This window comes from Eulemur rufifrons, chromosome 5, assembly GCF_041146395.1.
Source record: "Eulemur rufifrons isolate Redbay chromosome 5, OSU_ERuf_1, whole genome shotgun sequence".
In the NCBI taxonomy this organism is placed as follows: domain Eukaryota; kingdom Metazoa; phylum Chordata; class Mammalia; order Primates; family Lemuridae; genus Eulemur; species Eulemur rufifrons.
The window spans coordinates 45,538,205-45,555,078 of NC_090987.1; the positions used below are offsets into that span (position 1 = coordinate 45,538,205).

General features: G+C 39.7%; 1 pseudogene; it reads right to left on the minus strand.

Annotated features, from left to right (window-relative positions):
- Window positions 1-15,132: 15,132 nt before the first annotated feature.
- On the minus strand, window positions 15,133-16,478 carry LOC138383382 (alpha-enolase pseudogene; annotated as a pseudogene).
- Window positions 16,479-16,874: the final 396 nt, after the last annotated feature.

Sequence of the window (16,874 nt, forward strand, 5' to 3'; positions counted from 1 at the left end):
ACAAGCCCACGTTTGTCTTGTCGGGAAAACATCCTCCCTGACTTTCTCCCAGCAGCTGTTTTGAACATTTCATTTGCCTATTTGCTTATCGCTACCAGCAGATAATCTTGCTGCTTATTCTTCAGAGATAAAATAAGTTATTGGAAAAACTTCCTGACATTAATCCTGAAAATGTTCCTAACTCCATCGCATCTTTCCACCTTTGATCATGTTTAGATGAAGGAGCTTTAACTACTCTGATCTAAGCATAAGTTCACCGCACCCTTCCCCTTCCTCCTCCTCCTCCTCCTCCTCCTCCTCCTCCTCCTCCTCCTCCAGCATCTTAATCCCTTCACCGTCCGTTAGTATCTTTCCTTCTGTACTTAAACATGCCAAGAAGCTCTTTCATCTTAAAAGGAAAAGCTAAATCTTGTCTCAATTTCACATCATTTTTAAGAAGCTATTGATCTCAACCTCTTATTTCATGCCGCAAAATTTCTAGCACTTGTCTGCCTTGTTCTCCTTCTCACCTTCATTAACCACCAGCATGTCCCTGGCTCCTGGCAGCCACTCAACTGAGATTTGCTGAACAAAGTGGCTGAACATACACCTTAAAGGAACCTTGACAGTACAGAAAGTTACATAAAAACATATCGTGTATGATCTCTTTACCCACCTAGGACCACCACAGCAGCTTTAAATAGTTAACATGTTCATATCATTATATTTATATTCCTGGCCTTCAAAACACACATAATAGTTTGATGAAGTTTTAGAAAGAATGTAGCAACATTTGGAGGATGATTTAGAACCAATATTCAATTATTTGTGCAAATATTATCTAGAACAAGTAGAGATAATTGAAATTCAAAGAAAATGCCTTTCCTTAAAACTTTAAATCATCATACCCAACCAAACTTTTACTGGGACAGTCAGTAGGTAATACTGTGTAAGGGAGGTTTATTTTTAGTTCCTTCCCCCTGCCCAACTTTAGAGCTAATAATCAAAATAATTGACAAGAAGAGAAATAATAAAGGGGAACTGGTAACAAACAAAACAACTGTTTTTTTTTTTTTTTGTTTTGTTTTTTGAGAGAGAGAGTCTCATTCTGTCCCCCCAGGTTAGAGTACAGTGGCCTCATCATCATAGCTCACTGCAACCTCCAACTCCTGGGCTCAAGCGATCCTCCTGCCTCAGCCTGACGAGTAGCTGGAACCACAGGCATTTGCCAGCACACCCAGACAGTGTTTTCTATTTTTGCTAGAGACAGGGTCTCACTCTTGCTCAGGCTGGTCTTGAACTCAAACTCCTGCCCTCAAGCGATCCTTCTGCCTGGGCCTCCCAGAGTGCTAGGATTATAGGTGACAGCTACCTCACCTGGCCTGATTTATTTATTTATTTATTTGTAAGAAAAATCACATAGCATTCTTCATCCAACTTTCTTTTAAAAGACATATGTTGCAGGTGGCAGGAGACCAATGAGACAAAAAGGGGGAAAGATGTTAACTAATGAATGGACAGCACTGGGAAGATAGGGAGTATATTTTAAAAGAGAAATGCTATTCTCTTTAACAATATTCAAAGAAAATCATGATTATTTAATTTCCTACTGTGAAAAAGTTTAGAAGAAAAAAATTGAAGATTAAGGTGGTTCCGTTCTCCAGGTCAAAATATTTTAATTTACATATGCCAAATTTTGCAGCATTCTACTTTTATAGAGGTATATTAAAAATCTTACTAATTATCATGTGGTCAATTAATATACTCAATAAATCTCACCTAAAAAGAAATATAACCTCTAGTCACATTTTCTTGAAGATGAAATGGCAGAGAAGCACAATGAGGTCTCATATTATGTGTAAATAACCCATGTTATTTACAAAATATCCTGTTGCACATTTTATCCAATTAGTACCTGATTGAGTGTGTTATGCCGCTAACACATTCCAGCCATGGGAAAAGAATATTAAAGAGAGCAGCAGGGTGCTTGCTCTCAAAACAAAAAAGGTACACATAGAAAGAAGAGAGTGGTCCAGGACCTAAATTACTTGCAGAAAAAGAGTACTGTGGCCCAAGTTATAGACGTTTCACGATTTCAATCTGTTCTTTAAAAAATTCTACCAAAGAAATGAGCACAGATGCAGCTCTTCAGGTTATTTTAGCAGTGAATATTCACAAATTTATGCAAAATCAAAATTATTGCCCTCAATAAAGAGTGCCAGCTTCCTTCTGTCAACTATTCTATGTCTGTCAGCTTGCAGCTAAGGAGGCTCTATCCAAAAATGATGTTTATTTGATTTTTTTAATGTGTTTTGTGTAAAGGGCCTTTCATGAATAGCATATGTAAAGGAAAAGACTCTAGGATTAAATACTTCTGATAAAAGGCCTTCTTAAGTCTCTCAGTCTTGCCTGTGTGTTAGGATGGAAGGCCCACGTACAGCAGTCAGCAGATTTGTTGTGTTAGGATGTGGGCGTTTAATCAGTGCTTAATAATAATGGTAAGTTTGATTAATGTTTGTTTTTGTAGGTAAAGCAACAGAACACAGTTTTCCAGAGCAGGATGAAGCAAACATATTACAAAAATGAAAATGCAGAATTTAAGAGGCGTTGAGTACCATTGTACTTATGCAATTTACTCTTCTCCCCCTTCTCTATATGATTTCACTGAATTTTATTTTGGCTAAATGATCAGAGCTTTAGTTTTAAATCTCATAGAGAATAAATGAGATGACTTCTTTGTATTTTTTCAAACCCCAGAGCTCTAAGAAAATATGACAGCTTAAAGAAAGTACAACTTTGTCTCAGTGTTCTTGTTGGAACAATTAGGATCAATTACGTAGCAATAATAATAAAAAGTCCTCCAAAGAAAGAGTGCCTTGAGAATGAACATTGTACTTTAACTCAAATACACTGTCAAAGCTATTTCACAACAAACGTCAATGCTACAAATTATAGCAAAGTTGTAAGAGGAACGTGTATGAGATGAGAGAGAAATATAGGACTAATCAAGTGGCACAAATCAAGTGGGACACATTTTAGAAAATCTAAAAAATAAAGAAAAACAAAGAAAAAGATAAACATCTTGCCCTGTTATTGGACTGTGAAATAGTAATACACTTTTCACTCCTCGGTTTTAAATCAGTTACCCTACAAACATGTACAAAATCTAGAACCAAGAATATTTTACTATTAAATCGTATTAGAGGTATCTTGGTATTAGTATTATGGTTAAACATGTGCAAATGAAAGTTTTCCCCCCTTAATTGAACTAAAATCCACTTTAATGTCAATTGGGAGTCAAGACTTGAATACAAGCCCACTCTCTTGCTCAGAGATCCCCATAGGAGTCCTGCACCCTAGGCCCACAAAGTCAGCTTCTGTCCTAGTCTCCAGTCAAGCTGTACCTTTACTTCCTCAGGTGGGAAGTGCTGGAATGCAGGTTTATGTCCTAATCAAGCAGTGAGACAGTTGTAGTAGCCTTGGACTCCACATCTGCCCCCTCCAGCACCCCACATCTACCCCAGGTTCCTGCGACCAAAACAGCTGTCCCCACCTGCCTTCTCTCAGTAGCTACAACATAACCCGAGGTTGCTTTTCTCCACCCAGATTTCGGTCTGTAGAATTGGCCCAGAATATGAACGAGACTCTGGCAAGAATTGTGGAGTAATTTGTTGACCAGCTTGTGATGGTGGTTGCTATTATTTCTATCCAGAGGTAGGAGTTCTTTTCATCCTAACTGCTCTCCTTTAGTTTAGAATTAAGTCCTCTAAATCAGTGGCTTAACATTTCTTCTTGATTGTTACTGACAGTAACAATACGTTTTATATCCAGACCAGTGTAAGTAAATATATACATAATAAAACATGTATATGACATATATATAATATATATTTGTGTGTATATCTGTCTGAAATAAGTTTCATCAATAAATCCCATGCATTTGGCCTATTATATTCTTTCATTTTTTTTCTGAGAAAGTATTGGGATGACTGATCCATTGCTATCACCCACCTCCAAGTGCTTGCAGACTGCATTTTGAAAAATATTGCTCCAAGACTCACTTTTTAAGACTTTCTTGTCCACTCATCCTTTGGTAAGCTGAGTTGTACTAAGGGTAAGGTAAGAAATCATCAGTGTACCCAGAGAGAATTCCTAGCTGGTTGTTTTGGAGAGTATCATGGCTATAGGTTTAGAAAATTTTGTTCTCTAATGGTTTCCAAGACTCTGACAACTTTAGTGGATTTTGAGGAGCCAAAAAACAAAAACAAAAACACCTTGAAAACCAGGATTTTACACAATTAAAAAGTACTAGTCTTATTGAACTAGGACCCTACAAGATAACTAAGGAAAGTCTCTTTTCTTGGGTTCTCATCAGGAGGCCCAAAACAGCTTTGGTCATTTAATGGTGTCCAACTAACAATATGACAATCCTGTAATGTTCAAGTTTTCAGTTTTCAAGGATGTGTGTGTGTGTATATATGTATATATATCGGGGGTTCATTAAAAACACTACAGTTTGCCTTGTTTTAATTTTTTTTAAGTGTCTTAATTCCAAACATTACTTATGAAAAATACAGCAGATCAAGGTATATAAAAGCAAAATTATATCACTAATCAGTTGGTATCTACATAAACTGATATATATACACATATATCTACCTATATTCAGTTATATGTATGTGTGTATATATATATATGTGTTTATATATAACTCTCTCTAGTTCTCTGGTTGATTCATTCTATCTTCTTTCTTCTCAGTTATTTATATTCAAACATGTTTCCATAATGTGTTTAGGCAGTTAAATTTTATGTTACGTATTTTTTATGTCAATTAAAAATAAAAAATTGTATATAAATATGTACATGAAACAAACACTTTATACAGCTCAAAAACAACAAAACAAACATCCTTATTAAAAATGGACAAGGGACTCAAATGGACATTTCTCTCAACAAAATATGCAAATAGTCCATAAGTACATGAAAAGATGCTCAATATCACTAATAGTTAGGGAAATGCAAATCAAAACCACAATAAAATACCATTTCATATCCAACAGGATGGCTACTATCAGAAAACAGAAAACAAGTGTTGGCAAGAATGTGGAGAAATTGAAACCGTTGTGTATTGCTTATGCAGTCATTGTGGAAAACATCTTGATTATTGCTCAAAAAATGAAACACAGAATTACCATATGGTCCAGAAATCCCACTAGGGGTATATACCCAAAGAACTGAAAGCAGGGACTCAAACAGATATTTTTGCTCTTCCTGGAAGCATTATTCACAATAGCCAAAAAGTGGAAGCAACCCAGGTGCCCACTGATGGATGAGTGGATACAAAATGTGATGCACACATACAATAGAATCTCATTCAGCCTTAAAAAGGTGCGACAGTCTGACACAGGCTACAATGTGGATGAACCTTGAAGACACTGTGCAAAGTGAAATAAGCCAGTCACAAAAGGACAAATATTGCATGATTCAGTTTATATGGGGTGCCTGGAGGAGCCAAATTCATAGAGACAGAAGAATAGTGGTTAGCAGGGGTTGGGGAGGAGGGGAGGGAAAGTCTGTGTTTAATGGGTGCAGAGTGTCAGTCTGGTAAGATAAAAAGTTCTGGAGATGGATGGTGGTGATGGTTATACAATGATGTGAATGTATTTAATGCCACTGAACTCTACACTTAAAAAGTGGTCAAAATAGTAAATTTTATGTTATGCATATTTTACCATAATAAAATGCCTTATACAAAATGTAGAGAATAGAAAAAATAAAATAAATATCACCCATAATTCTCACCATCCTAGCATACCACTATTATGCATTTCTTCTGGTATTTTCTGTTTCATGATGCATATTTTTTACATAGTATTAATTTTCTTCATTGCTACTGTGAAGACTTTGTAATTTTTTATCTATACCTATGGCATCAGAAAATTGCTCTGTTCATTGTTTTTAATTTGGAAAATAATTTGATGCTCAATGTCTTTGTCTTTCTAACTTTCTACATTACATATTATTTTCTTTTTTTTTTTTTTGAGACAGAGTCTCACTCTGTTGCCCAGGCTAGAGTGAGTGCCGTGGCGTCAGCCTAGCTCACAGCAACCTCAAACTCCTGAGCTCAAGCGATCCTCCTGTCTCAGCCTTCTGAGTAGCTGGGACTACAGGCATGCGCCACCATGCCCGGCTAATTTTTTCTATATATATTTTTAGCTGTCCATATAATTTCTTTCTATTTTTAGTAGAGGTGGGGTCTCACTCTTGCTCAGGCTGGTCTCGAACTCCTGAGCTCAAACGATCCGCCCACCTCGGCCTCCCAGAGTGCTAGGATTACAGGCGTGAGCCACCGCGCCCGGCCTCTACATATTATTTTCTTAGGATAATTTCCTGTAACAAAATCATTGAGTCAAACGTATGAATCCATTTTTGCCATTTAATATATGAGAAAAATTGCTTTTCAAAAGATCTGTATCAAATTATAATGTTATCAGCAAGGTATAAAGGTCCTCTTCTCATCATGCCCTCATCAGAGATTAGGTTATATCATTAAAAAATCTGCTAATAGGAAAAAAAATTGTATTTCACGATTTAAACTTACATTTCTTTTAAATTACTAGTGAGGTTAAATTGTTAACATGTCTCTATTTTTTAGTCACCATATTTTCTCTTTTAAAATTGTCTTGAAGCACAATCTGCTGATTTTTTATAGCTTTTTGTTAAAACCTTTTCATTTTATTTATTTGTAAGCCATATTAAAATGCTAGGTAATCAATTATGTTGATTCCCACTTTTAGGGTTTCTTCTATTTTTCCAAAGCCTGAAAGCTCTTCCCACTCTAGAAGACTATTCCATTCCAACCCCCCCCCCCAAGTTTTCTTATGTCTTGATAGTGCACACTTAGCTTCTCTCCCGTTGTAATTTACTATGGTGTCTGGGACAGATTTTGATGGACAGAGGCACAGGAGAGGGAGGAGCATTATCGAAGTTTTACAAGTAGGATTAAGTGAAGAGTATGTGGAAAGTATAAGAATATATTCCTTCTCTGGGTGAGATGGTTACACTGAATAATGAAAGATATACTTAAATGTCCATCAATGGATGGATGAATGAATAAATAAAATATGGTATATATACACAATGGAATACTATACAGCCTTAAAAAGAAAATTCTGTCATTTGTGACAACATGGATGGACATGGAGGACATTATGCTAAGTGAAATAAGGCAAAGGAAGACAACTATAGTCATGTGAGACATAATGATGCTTCAGTCAGCAACCAACGGCATATACAACCGTGGTCCGTAAGATTATAATACCATATTTCTACTGGACCCTTTCTATGTTTAGATGTACAAATACCGTTGTGTTACAACTGCCTCCAGTATTCAGTTAGGTAACATGTTGGATAGGTTTGTAGCCTGGGAGTAATAGGCTAAATCACATAGCCTAGGTGTGCGGTAGGTTCTACCATCTAAGTGTGTGTAAGTACACTCTGTGGTGTTTGCACAATGAAATCACCTTATGATGCATTTCTCAGAATGTATCCCTGTCGTTCAGCAATGCCTGCCTATACCGTATGATCTCAATTATATGTGGAATCTAAAAAAGTTGATCTCTTAGACACAGAGTAGAAAGATGTTTTTCAGAGGCCGGGAGAAGGAGTGGGGAAAGGAAAATGTTGATCAAAGGATACAAAGTTTCAGTTAGACTGGAGAAGTAAGTTTTAGTGATCTAGTGCACTGCATGGTGACCACAGTTAATAACAATGTATTGTGTATTTCAAAATAGCTGAACTAGATGTTTAACACTCTCACCACACAAAAAAACGATAAATTGGTGAGGTGATGGATATGTTAATTAGCTTCATCGAATCTTGCTATAATGTATACACAGATCAAAACATCACATTGTACACCATGAATACACACAATTATCATTTGTCAATTAAAAATAAAAATTAAAAAGGAAATGATGAGAGAGGTAGAGATGGAAAGGAGGGGAGGAGAGGAAAGGTAGAAAGGGTCTGATCCCCGGCATCACCGCCCGTCCGGAGGTGGCACGCACAGCGTCAGCGGAGACTTGGCTAATTTGGTGGCAGGACCTGTGAGCAGCGGCCCAGCTTTTAACATCAGCTAGATGAGAAAGACTTTGCCAGAGGAGAGAAAGCAGGTTTCAGAGCTGTGCCTGAGGAGCAAAGCAGGAAGTCTTAAGGCGTTATAATAATTTCTGTCCAAAATGAGGTGGGATTTTCATCTTTGCCCAAGATAATTTTGTTCAATGTGATTTAAATGTGTTTGCAAAACACAGGGTGTTTTTCTGATTTCCAGCAGAATAATTGAGCTTTGTATTAGATGTACAGGTGTTAGGACCACATATCTTTCTTAGCCCTCTCACAAAACAAAAACAAAAACAAACAAAAACTCAGCAATTTTCACTGCATTGTTCTTTCTCTAGAGTCCACATAGTACGTTCCTATGCTTACTACTGTCCACTTTCTCAGGTTACTTGCTAAAAACATGACTTGTTTTTTAACTTGACAAATATTGTATATCTTTATGGTGCACAACATGTTTTGAAATAGGTATACATTGTGGAATGGCTAAATCAAGCTAACTAACATCTACATCGTCTCACATACCATTTTTTTTGTGGTAGTAACACTTAAAACCCAACCTCATAATAATTTTGAAATATACAATGCATCGTTATTCACTATAATCACCCTATATAGTCACCATGTTATACAATGGAACTCTTGGACTTTCTCTGTAAGGTTCCTTTTTAAAGACAAGATCTTAGTTCATTTTGATATCGATTCCCATTTGTAAAGGATGCTCATTTAACAAATACACTGAAAACAGTGGAACTTCAAATTATAAGAAAATTTAAAAATTAGAAATGCCTGTCTACAAAAGGCCTGTATTTTGGGATGGGCAGAATGTAGCGTATTTGTTGGAGGAAAAATGTCTTGTATTTATTAAATCAGAGCATCATTTAAAAGACTCAGATGATAGTTACGTTTGGAGAATGTTTGGTTCCCCCCCGCCCCCGACTTCCTCCCCTGTCACCTTTTGTGATATGACTAGAAGCTAGCAAGGAAATGGACACACTTCGGCAAAACTCAGCACACGGAGAACTGGTTACAGAAGACCTGTATTCCCATGGCGCAAAATCTGAGTGTCTTTCTGAGGCTTCTGTCCTCCTCCCCGCCAGCCAGGACTCAGACATGGTGGAAACCGATGACAACTCCTGCTGGGGTCGTGCACCAAAGGAGGCAGGGCTTTGGGTGAGGGAGTTAGAAGCTGCATAAGGATTTAGAGATCACAGGGAGAGGGAAGGAAGAGAAGAGCCCCCGGGGAATGTGCTTTACCAAGGCAAAGGAGCCCACGTGGTGCTCCTGAAGGCTCTGGGAACAGCTCAGAGAATGAATTGACCAGGAGAGAAAAACTCTCCCTAAATCTCCATATGGCCTTCAGCTTCTGTATGGGTTGGAATAAAATGCTTAAGATTGAAATAAATGACTGATTGGGTATTTTCTGGGTGTCCCAGGATGGCTTGAACTGGATAATAGAGGATTTGTGGTATACCGTACCATATGTGTTATATATATGACATATAATGTCAGGTTATATTTTGTAGGAATTTCCTTGCTTATCTTAATCTAACAATTATTCCCTCCTCTGATCTCCTAAGGCATATACTTTTCACTGCTGTTGTCTTATTGACAACCCTTTTGTAGTTATCTTGACTGTTTTTTATATGATTATGTTTTTGGCTACTATTTAACTTTTCATGATGGGCATTATAATATAGAAAATACACAAGCTTTTAGAGCAGGGCAGACAGACCTGGGATTTGGTGCTGGTAATTTACTTTCTCTGAACATCGATGGGGTTAATGTTAGATATCTCTTGGAGATGTGGTGAGGTCTTAATGGGGCAGCCTATGATATGTTCTTGTTGTCTATGACCCTGACGCACAATAGGCCCTTAAGACATTCATTCCATCTACATCCCTTCCTCCCCTTTCATTTCTCTCCACCTGGTCTGGAAGCTCAGTGATGGCAAACAGCCCATTTGGGACTTCTTGGCATATTCTACAGTATGTAGCACAGTGTCTTGCAGAGTTTAGGTGATTAATAATTATTTATTCATTTGCTTTGAGAACATGATGGAACAGTGAAAGATGAAGACAAGAACCCTCATTTTTTGTGTATCTTATGAGATTTATTTTTAAATTTTTTTCTCAGATGTAGTGTTCCATAATTACTAAAACTTTACTATGATGACCAAAGAGTAAAATGGAATCACTGGTGTTTATATTTAAAGAATTAAATAACATATCAGGAACATGGGTTCTTATAAAATTTACTTATAGAAAATATTAGATTGCACATTTATTAGAGGAATTTTTAAAGGGTTTCTTCTTACGAGTCAAAGGAATACAGACAAATATTTGCTTTTTAGGCTTATCTTTCCTTATTTGAGATCTCAGGGAAAAATTTTAAGCATATCTGTTTCTGTTACTCATTAATATAGTATTGTAAGAATTTATGGGATATCCAGTAAGAAAAGGCAAAAGATACCTTGAATTAATAATGATAATTTTTTTTTTTGGCTTACGACAACCGTAAGTTTTATTTCTCACAGTTTTGTGAGTCAGAAATTCCTGAAGGCTCAGATGCAATAATGATAATCTTGATAGTTGCCACTTCTTGAATTGACTTTATGCTTGGTACCCATTTAATCTCACACCAATGCTATAAGGACAAGTTTATTTGTATGTTCTAACAGGACCCTAAGTTCAACAGTCCCCCAATAAAACACATTTTCCTGATGTACTTAGCAATATGTCAGTCTTTGATTTTAACAGATGAGGCAGCTAAGACCCAGAAAGGACCTGTTGCTTGCCAAGTTCACACCAGCTGGTTACTGGGGGAGGGGGTGGGTGAGAATCTATTTTCCACAAAGTAACACATAAAATGAGCCATCTTGAGTACCAGAGTTTACCTGACACATACTTAGGTTACAAAAAAAAAAAAAAAAAAAAAAATGCTTTGGGTTCTGTTTTGAAACTGAATACAAGAGTAAACCTGTTCAGCCTGAGCAAGAGCGAGACCTCGTCTCTACTAAAAATAGAAAGAAATTATATGGACGGCTAAAAATATATATAGAAAAATTAGCTGGGCATGGTGGCGCATGGCTGTGGTCCCAGCTACATGGGAGGCTGAGGCAGGAGGATTTGCTTAAGCCCAGGAGTTTGAGGTTGCTGTGAGCTAGGCTGACACCACGGCACTCTAGCCAGGGCAACAGAGCGAGACTCTGTCTCAAAAAAAAAAAAAAAAAAGTAAACCTGTAAAAGAACATAAACTGAGCAATGAATGATTAACGCCATCATGTAAGATTATGGCATTCCTCGCACCCCACCCTCCTTCTAAGAACAAAAAGTCTAAATCCCCCAATTTCAAAAAAAAAGACTCTTCCATTATGAAAGAAGCACTTGTAAAACTTACCAGAATGGGGAAATAAATCATTAGCCCACTCTAAGGTTTATAGCATTTGGAAGAGATAACAGAATCTCCATGGGAACTTGGATCTGCGACTTCAGGTAGAGATAGGGAGGCCAGGGGATCCGAAATCCTGAATAAAAAGAAAGGCCCAGAGAGCCCTATTTGGTCAGAAATAATAGAAAGATGAGAAAGAGAGGCTTCTGGGGATGGATGGAAAAAAAAAAAAAAAGATCCTCACTGAATGGAAAACCTTCTGAAACTTCTCCAGTTTGTAGTCTTTTGAAAGGAAAAAATCAGAAAATCATCAGACAAAGCCTACAGTAGCTCAACCATTTCGCACTGTGGCTTTCACCTTGTTTTTAGGATGCACATTTCATTGGCATTAAAAAAATTACGTCTACAAGTCACCCTGCCTCCATGTCATTTCTGTTCCTCAGCTAATTTGGCACACACGTGTATGCACGTGTGCTTTCTTTGGGTCCCTTTTGGCTGGATGCCAGCACTATGCTCCCACGGTACGTGGAATGGACAAGATACGATGAACGATGAACTTTGCAGTGTTATTTACTACACAGCACGAGATGTTTAAGTGGATAAGATCAGGGAGAATGTCAGCCCGGGTGCCACTTGACATGCAAACAGAAAGAGGAGTGTGTATTAATAATTCTCTGGTTGTTGGCTTCTGCTAAAGCTTTAATGCTTGTTCTCTTCCCATTTGTGCATTTTCTCACCGTCTTCTCTGGGTTGAAGCATGTCCCCCCAAATTCATATATTGAGTCCCTAACCCTTACTGACTCAGAATGTAGGTATATTTGGAGCTAGAGCCTTTAAAGAGATAATTCGGGTAAAACGAGGTCATTAGGGCATGCTCTAGGCCAAGCTGACTGGTGTCCTTATAAGAAGAGATTAGGAAAGAGACGCACACAGAAGGAAGACTCGGTGAAGACACAGGGAGAACGTGGCCATCTGCAAGCCAAGAAGAGAAGCCTCAGAAGGAACCAGCCCTGTGGACACCTTGATGTTGAACTTCAGCCTCCAGAATGGTGAGGAAATCAATTTCTGTCCTTTAAGCTGCCTAGTCTGTGGTGCCTTGGTATGGTGGCCCGAGCAAACCAACATGCCTTCCGAGAGCAGGTGTCCTTCACCTGTCTCCCCAACTCAGGATGCTTTTGTCCTAACATCATCTCAGAGACCTTATCACTCTGAGTATTCCACGTTGCACCTGTGCTAGATTATTCACACAGATACCCCAAGTCCCCAATTCCTACCAAGTCCCAGTTCTACATTGTTAGCTGTCTGTGCCAGACTTTGTTTTGCTTGTTTGCCCTGAGGGCACTGTAAGCTCAGTGTGTCCAGAATGATTCCTCCTCCGATGGGACAGATTTACTCTTGTCACTTTCATCCCGTCGCCTGAGCTGGAGGTTCTAACGCCATCTTTAATTTTCTTTTATGACACTTCGCATAGCTAAGCAGTCATCCCCTTTCCTTGCTCTTCCTTGGCTTTCCTTTCCTTGGCGTTCTCTCTGCCTCCACCTCGGCGGAGTCCTCCTGCGCCTTTGTCAGAGGCCAGGCCACAGTCAACTCCTAACTGCCCCTAGTCTTACCTTGCTGCCACGCACGCTGCACTAGCCCAGATTAATCTTTTCCCTACTAATCCGTGTCTGTCTTCCAGCCTTTCTCCTGCCCACAGAATTTAGCTTGCCCTGGAGGCCCTGAAATATTAATAATATCTGATTCCTGACCACCCTCGCCGCCCGTCATCCCCTGCATGTGTCCCCCACTTCGATGGGCTTATTTACTGATCCTGAGCACGCTTTGTGTTCAGTCGGTGAGGAGCGACTGTTTCTTATTTCCACCCCATTGTTTTTGCTCAAGACATTTTCCCTTCTTGAAAATCCCTTCCATGTGTCCCATCTTACCCATTCTTCAAAGGCAAATTCACATCGAGGTCCTGTGTGAATCCTATTCAAAGACATCAGCTAGATGGATCTGCCTCCTTGAGCTGCTCTGACATATCCTGATTCCTTTTCCATCTTGATTAACAAGTACCTCTGAGCCGAATGGGATGCTCCAAAGACACAGCCATCCCTCCCTTCTTGATGTGATTTATGAGACTGTTTTTAGTTCCATTTTAAACTCTCTAGAATACATGCTTTTATAACAAGAGGCTTTCAATGTTCCAGGCCTGGCCTGCACTAAGCTCTAAAAAAATATTAGCTATTAAGTTATAAGCAAATAAAAAGCTATGCTAATTACAGCCCATGGCACTCCCAGGGTTGTCATTTTTAAAACTTGCTTTTCATTATTAGCTATATATTTTTTGGCATATGCTGTAACTTCCTATCAGACTTTACTCTTTAAAGGCCGGGCCTTTGTCTTACGTTCTTTTAAACATAGAACAATGCACAAAAGAAGCAATCTATAAATGTTCTCTGTTCAATGAAAAGAAGTATAGTACTTCTTAGGAAAACTAACATATGTTTTAATAGATACATTGATCCACCTGAAGCAAGGTTTACTGTTCAGTAGTTCTTTTTTTCATAAATGCAGCAACATCTGCTTTTGAATTGTAGCGAGACTTTTTTTCCCTTTAAATTTTTACAGACTTGAAAAATAGTTGTGCTCCATAAATACCCCAGTATGAGTCATTTGCTTAACCAAACAGCTGCTTACTCATTAGCCAAATACACTTCATTTTAAGTCATAAATGAATTTTCTCCTGTGCCTGTCTCCCTCCCACAGGACCCAGAAAAGTGATGTGCAGATACTTTTCTGGAATACTAAGGAGGTACAGCTCTGCCTTTGACGTGGGAGGATCTATACTCCATGCTGTATGCTGCAGGAAGTCCTCCTAGCTCAAGTTAATCAGCTGGCTGTATATGCTTTGATTGTTCCCGAACACACATTTCCCCTTCTCTCCCCTGGAACATCCTCCCTCTTCGCATCCAAATCATCCTACCAATTCTCCCATCAGGCACCCTGTAGGGCTTTGTTCTTATTTTCTTTTGTCACCATCACCTGCCTCTTATGCAGGTAGATAGTCTGTGTCAAGAATCACTGGCAGAAGTCATTGATTTCAGTAAGTGCAAGCAAATGACAAGTATTCTTGTTAAACTCTTTTGTAACTTCTATAATTAGTGGCATTCAGCTATGACTTTCTATTCTTCAATTTATTTTGAATGACAAATACAAAAAAACATTTGTAACTTCTATACTAGACAAATACTGTTCAATTTTCTGCAATGACCTAGGCTTAAGAATTTTATTATTTATTATTTTAATTTTTTTGTCATGGGTCACTGAGGCTTTTTATTTTGCACACAAGACCACTGGGGATCTTGCCTGTGGCCACCTTGGAGATTATAGTTCAGGCACCCATGGCTCTAGCCACTGAGTGGAAAGCAAAGTGAAAAACAATGGTTTGGGCCTAATACACGATTACAGAGCTAGGTTTGTCAAGCTTTACTTCTGCAGAAGTTCTAAGGAAGCGGTGAGAATGCCAGAGAAGTGGGTGAGGGGCACTAACTACCAGAAACACCTGCAAGTATTGTTTGGGGTTGGGGGGTGGTTGTGCTGACATGAGGGGAGGGGTCTAATTAGCTGACCCCTGAAGGGCTCAGGGGCTTGCCTGCCCGCTGCTCACTTGGCCAGGGGGCTTCTGAGGTTCTTGCCTGCAAACAGCCTTGTTGCCCAGCTTCTCCTCAATTCTGAGGAGCTGATGGTTTTTGGCCACGTGCTCAAATAGGCTCGGTGCACCAGTCTTGATCTGTCCAGTGCAGAGCCCGGCCTCCAGGTCCACGATGAAGGTGACATCAGACTCTCCAGAATGATGGGACATTATGACTCCCCAACCGTGGGACTGTGCCAGCGTGCACGCCTGAAGGGGCTCGGTCACGGTCATGGAGCCGATCTGGTCCACTCTGAGCAGGAGGCGGTTGCACAGTTTCTGGGTCATGGCCTTGGCAATCTGTTTTGGGTGGTCACTGTGAGGTTGTCCCCCTCACCTGGATCCCTGCACCAGCTGTGAACTTCTGCCAAGCTTCCCAGTTATCTTGGTCAAAGGGGTCTTTGATAGACACAACTGGGTGGATCTTGATGAAGCACTTGTACAGGTCAGCCAGCTGGGCAGGTGTGATGTACCTGCCTGGATCATCGGGAGACTGGAAGTCCGGGTTATACTTCCCTGACACGAGGGACTCAGAGGCAGCTCCGTCCTTGCCAGTGACCACCTATTAGCATAGCCAGCTCTCCCAGTCACACTCGTCAGCAGCTGTGGGGCTTCTTTATCGTCCAGGATGTTAGGTGCAAACCTTCCTTTGTCCCATATAAGTGGCATCTTTCCCATATTTCTCCTTGATGACATTCTTCAGGCTGTGGCGAGCCTCCACTCCAATGTGTGTGGCTTCCTTGAAGTTTGCTGCAGTGATGGGGTTTGGGGGCACCATAAACTCCTGCATGGACAGCTTGTTGCCAATATGAGAACCACTGTTGATGACACTGAAAGCCGGGACTGGCAGGATGAGTTCAGAGTTGCCAAGCAAGTCAGTGATGGGGTGGTAAAGGGGCACCCCCTTCTCTATGGCACCAGCTTTGCAGACAGCAAGAGAAACCCCAAGAATGGCGTTTGCACCAAACTTAGATTTATTTTCTATTCATCCATCTCTATCATTGGCTTGTCATCTTCTCCTGTTACACGATGCTCAGTTTCTTACTAACCAGGGCAGGTGCAGTGGTTTTATTGATGTGCTCAGCAGCCTTTCAAATGCCCTTCCCCCATACAGCAAGGAGCTCTAGGCCCTCACAGATTCCAGCAGAGGCACTCGTGGGCACAACCACTCTGAAGACACCTTCTGAGGTGCAGAGATCAACCGCAACAGTGGGATTTCCATAGGACTCAAAGATCTTTCTGGCATGAACCTTGAGAACAGACATGGTGAATCTCTGGCAGCCGGATCTCATCGCCAAGGAAAGAAGCAGAGGGTGTTGCAGACACTGAGGTCAGTGTTAAGCCAGCGAGTCTCAAGAATTTTAACTTAACAATACTTCTTTATTCCAGATGCAGTCATTGATTACAATGGATATTTGATTCACATTACTGTCTCCCATCGAAGTGAGGTGATTCACACTGTTACCTTCTTTAAAAATGGTCAACATCATCAAGAGTTCCTTCTTTCAGAAGACAATAAATGCCTATGTTTTTGGAAGAGCCCAGAGGAGAACTTTAATTTCTAGAAAGACCAAATGAGAAGAAATAGATAGGGTTCTCCAGAGTTTTCATTTGTGGTAAGAGATTCTCAGCAGGATTCATATCCAATGTGGAATTTTTCCAGCCTACAGAGGACATCTTCAAATGCCCAGGGCTGACAGGTAGCTGGTACCTA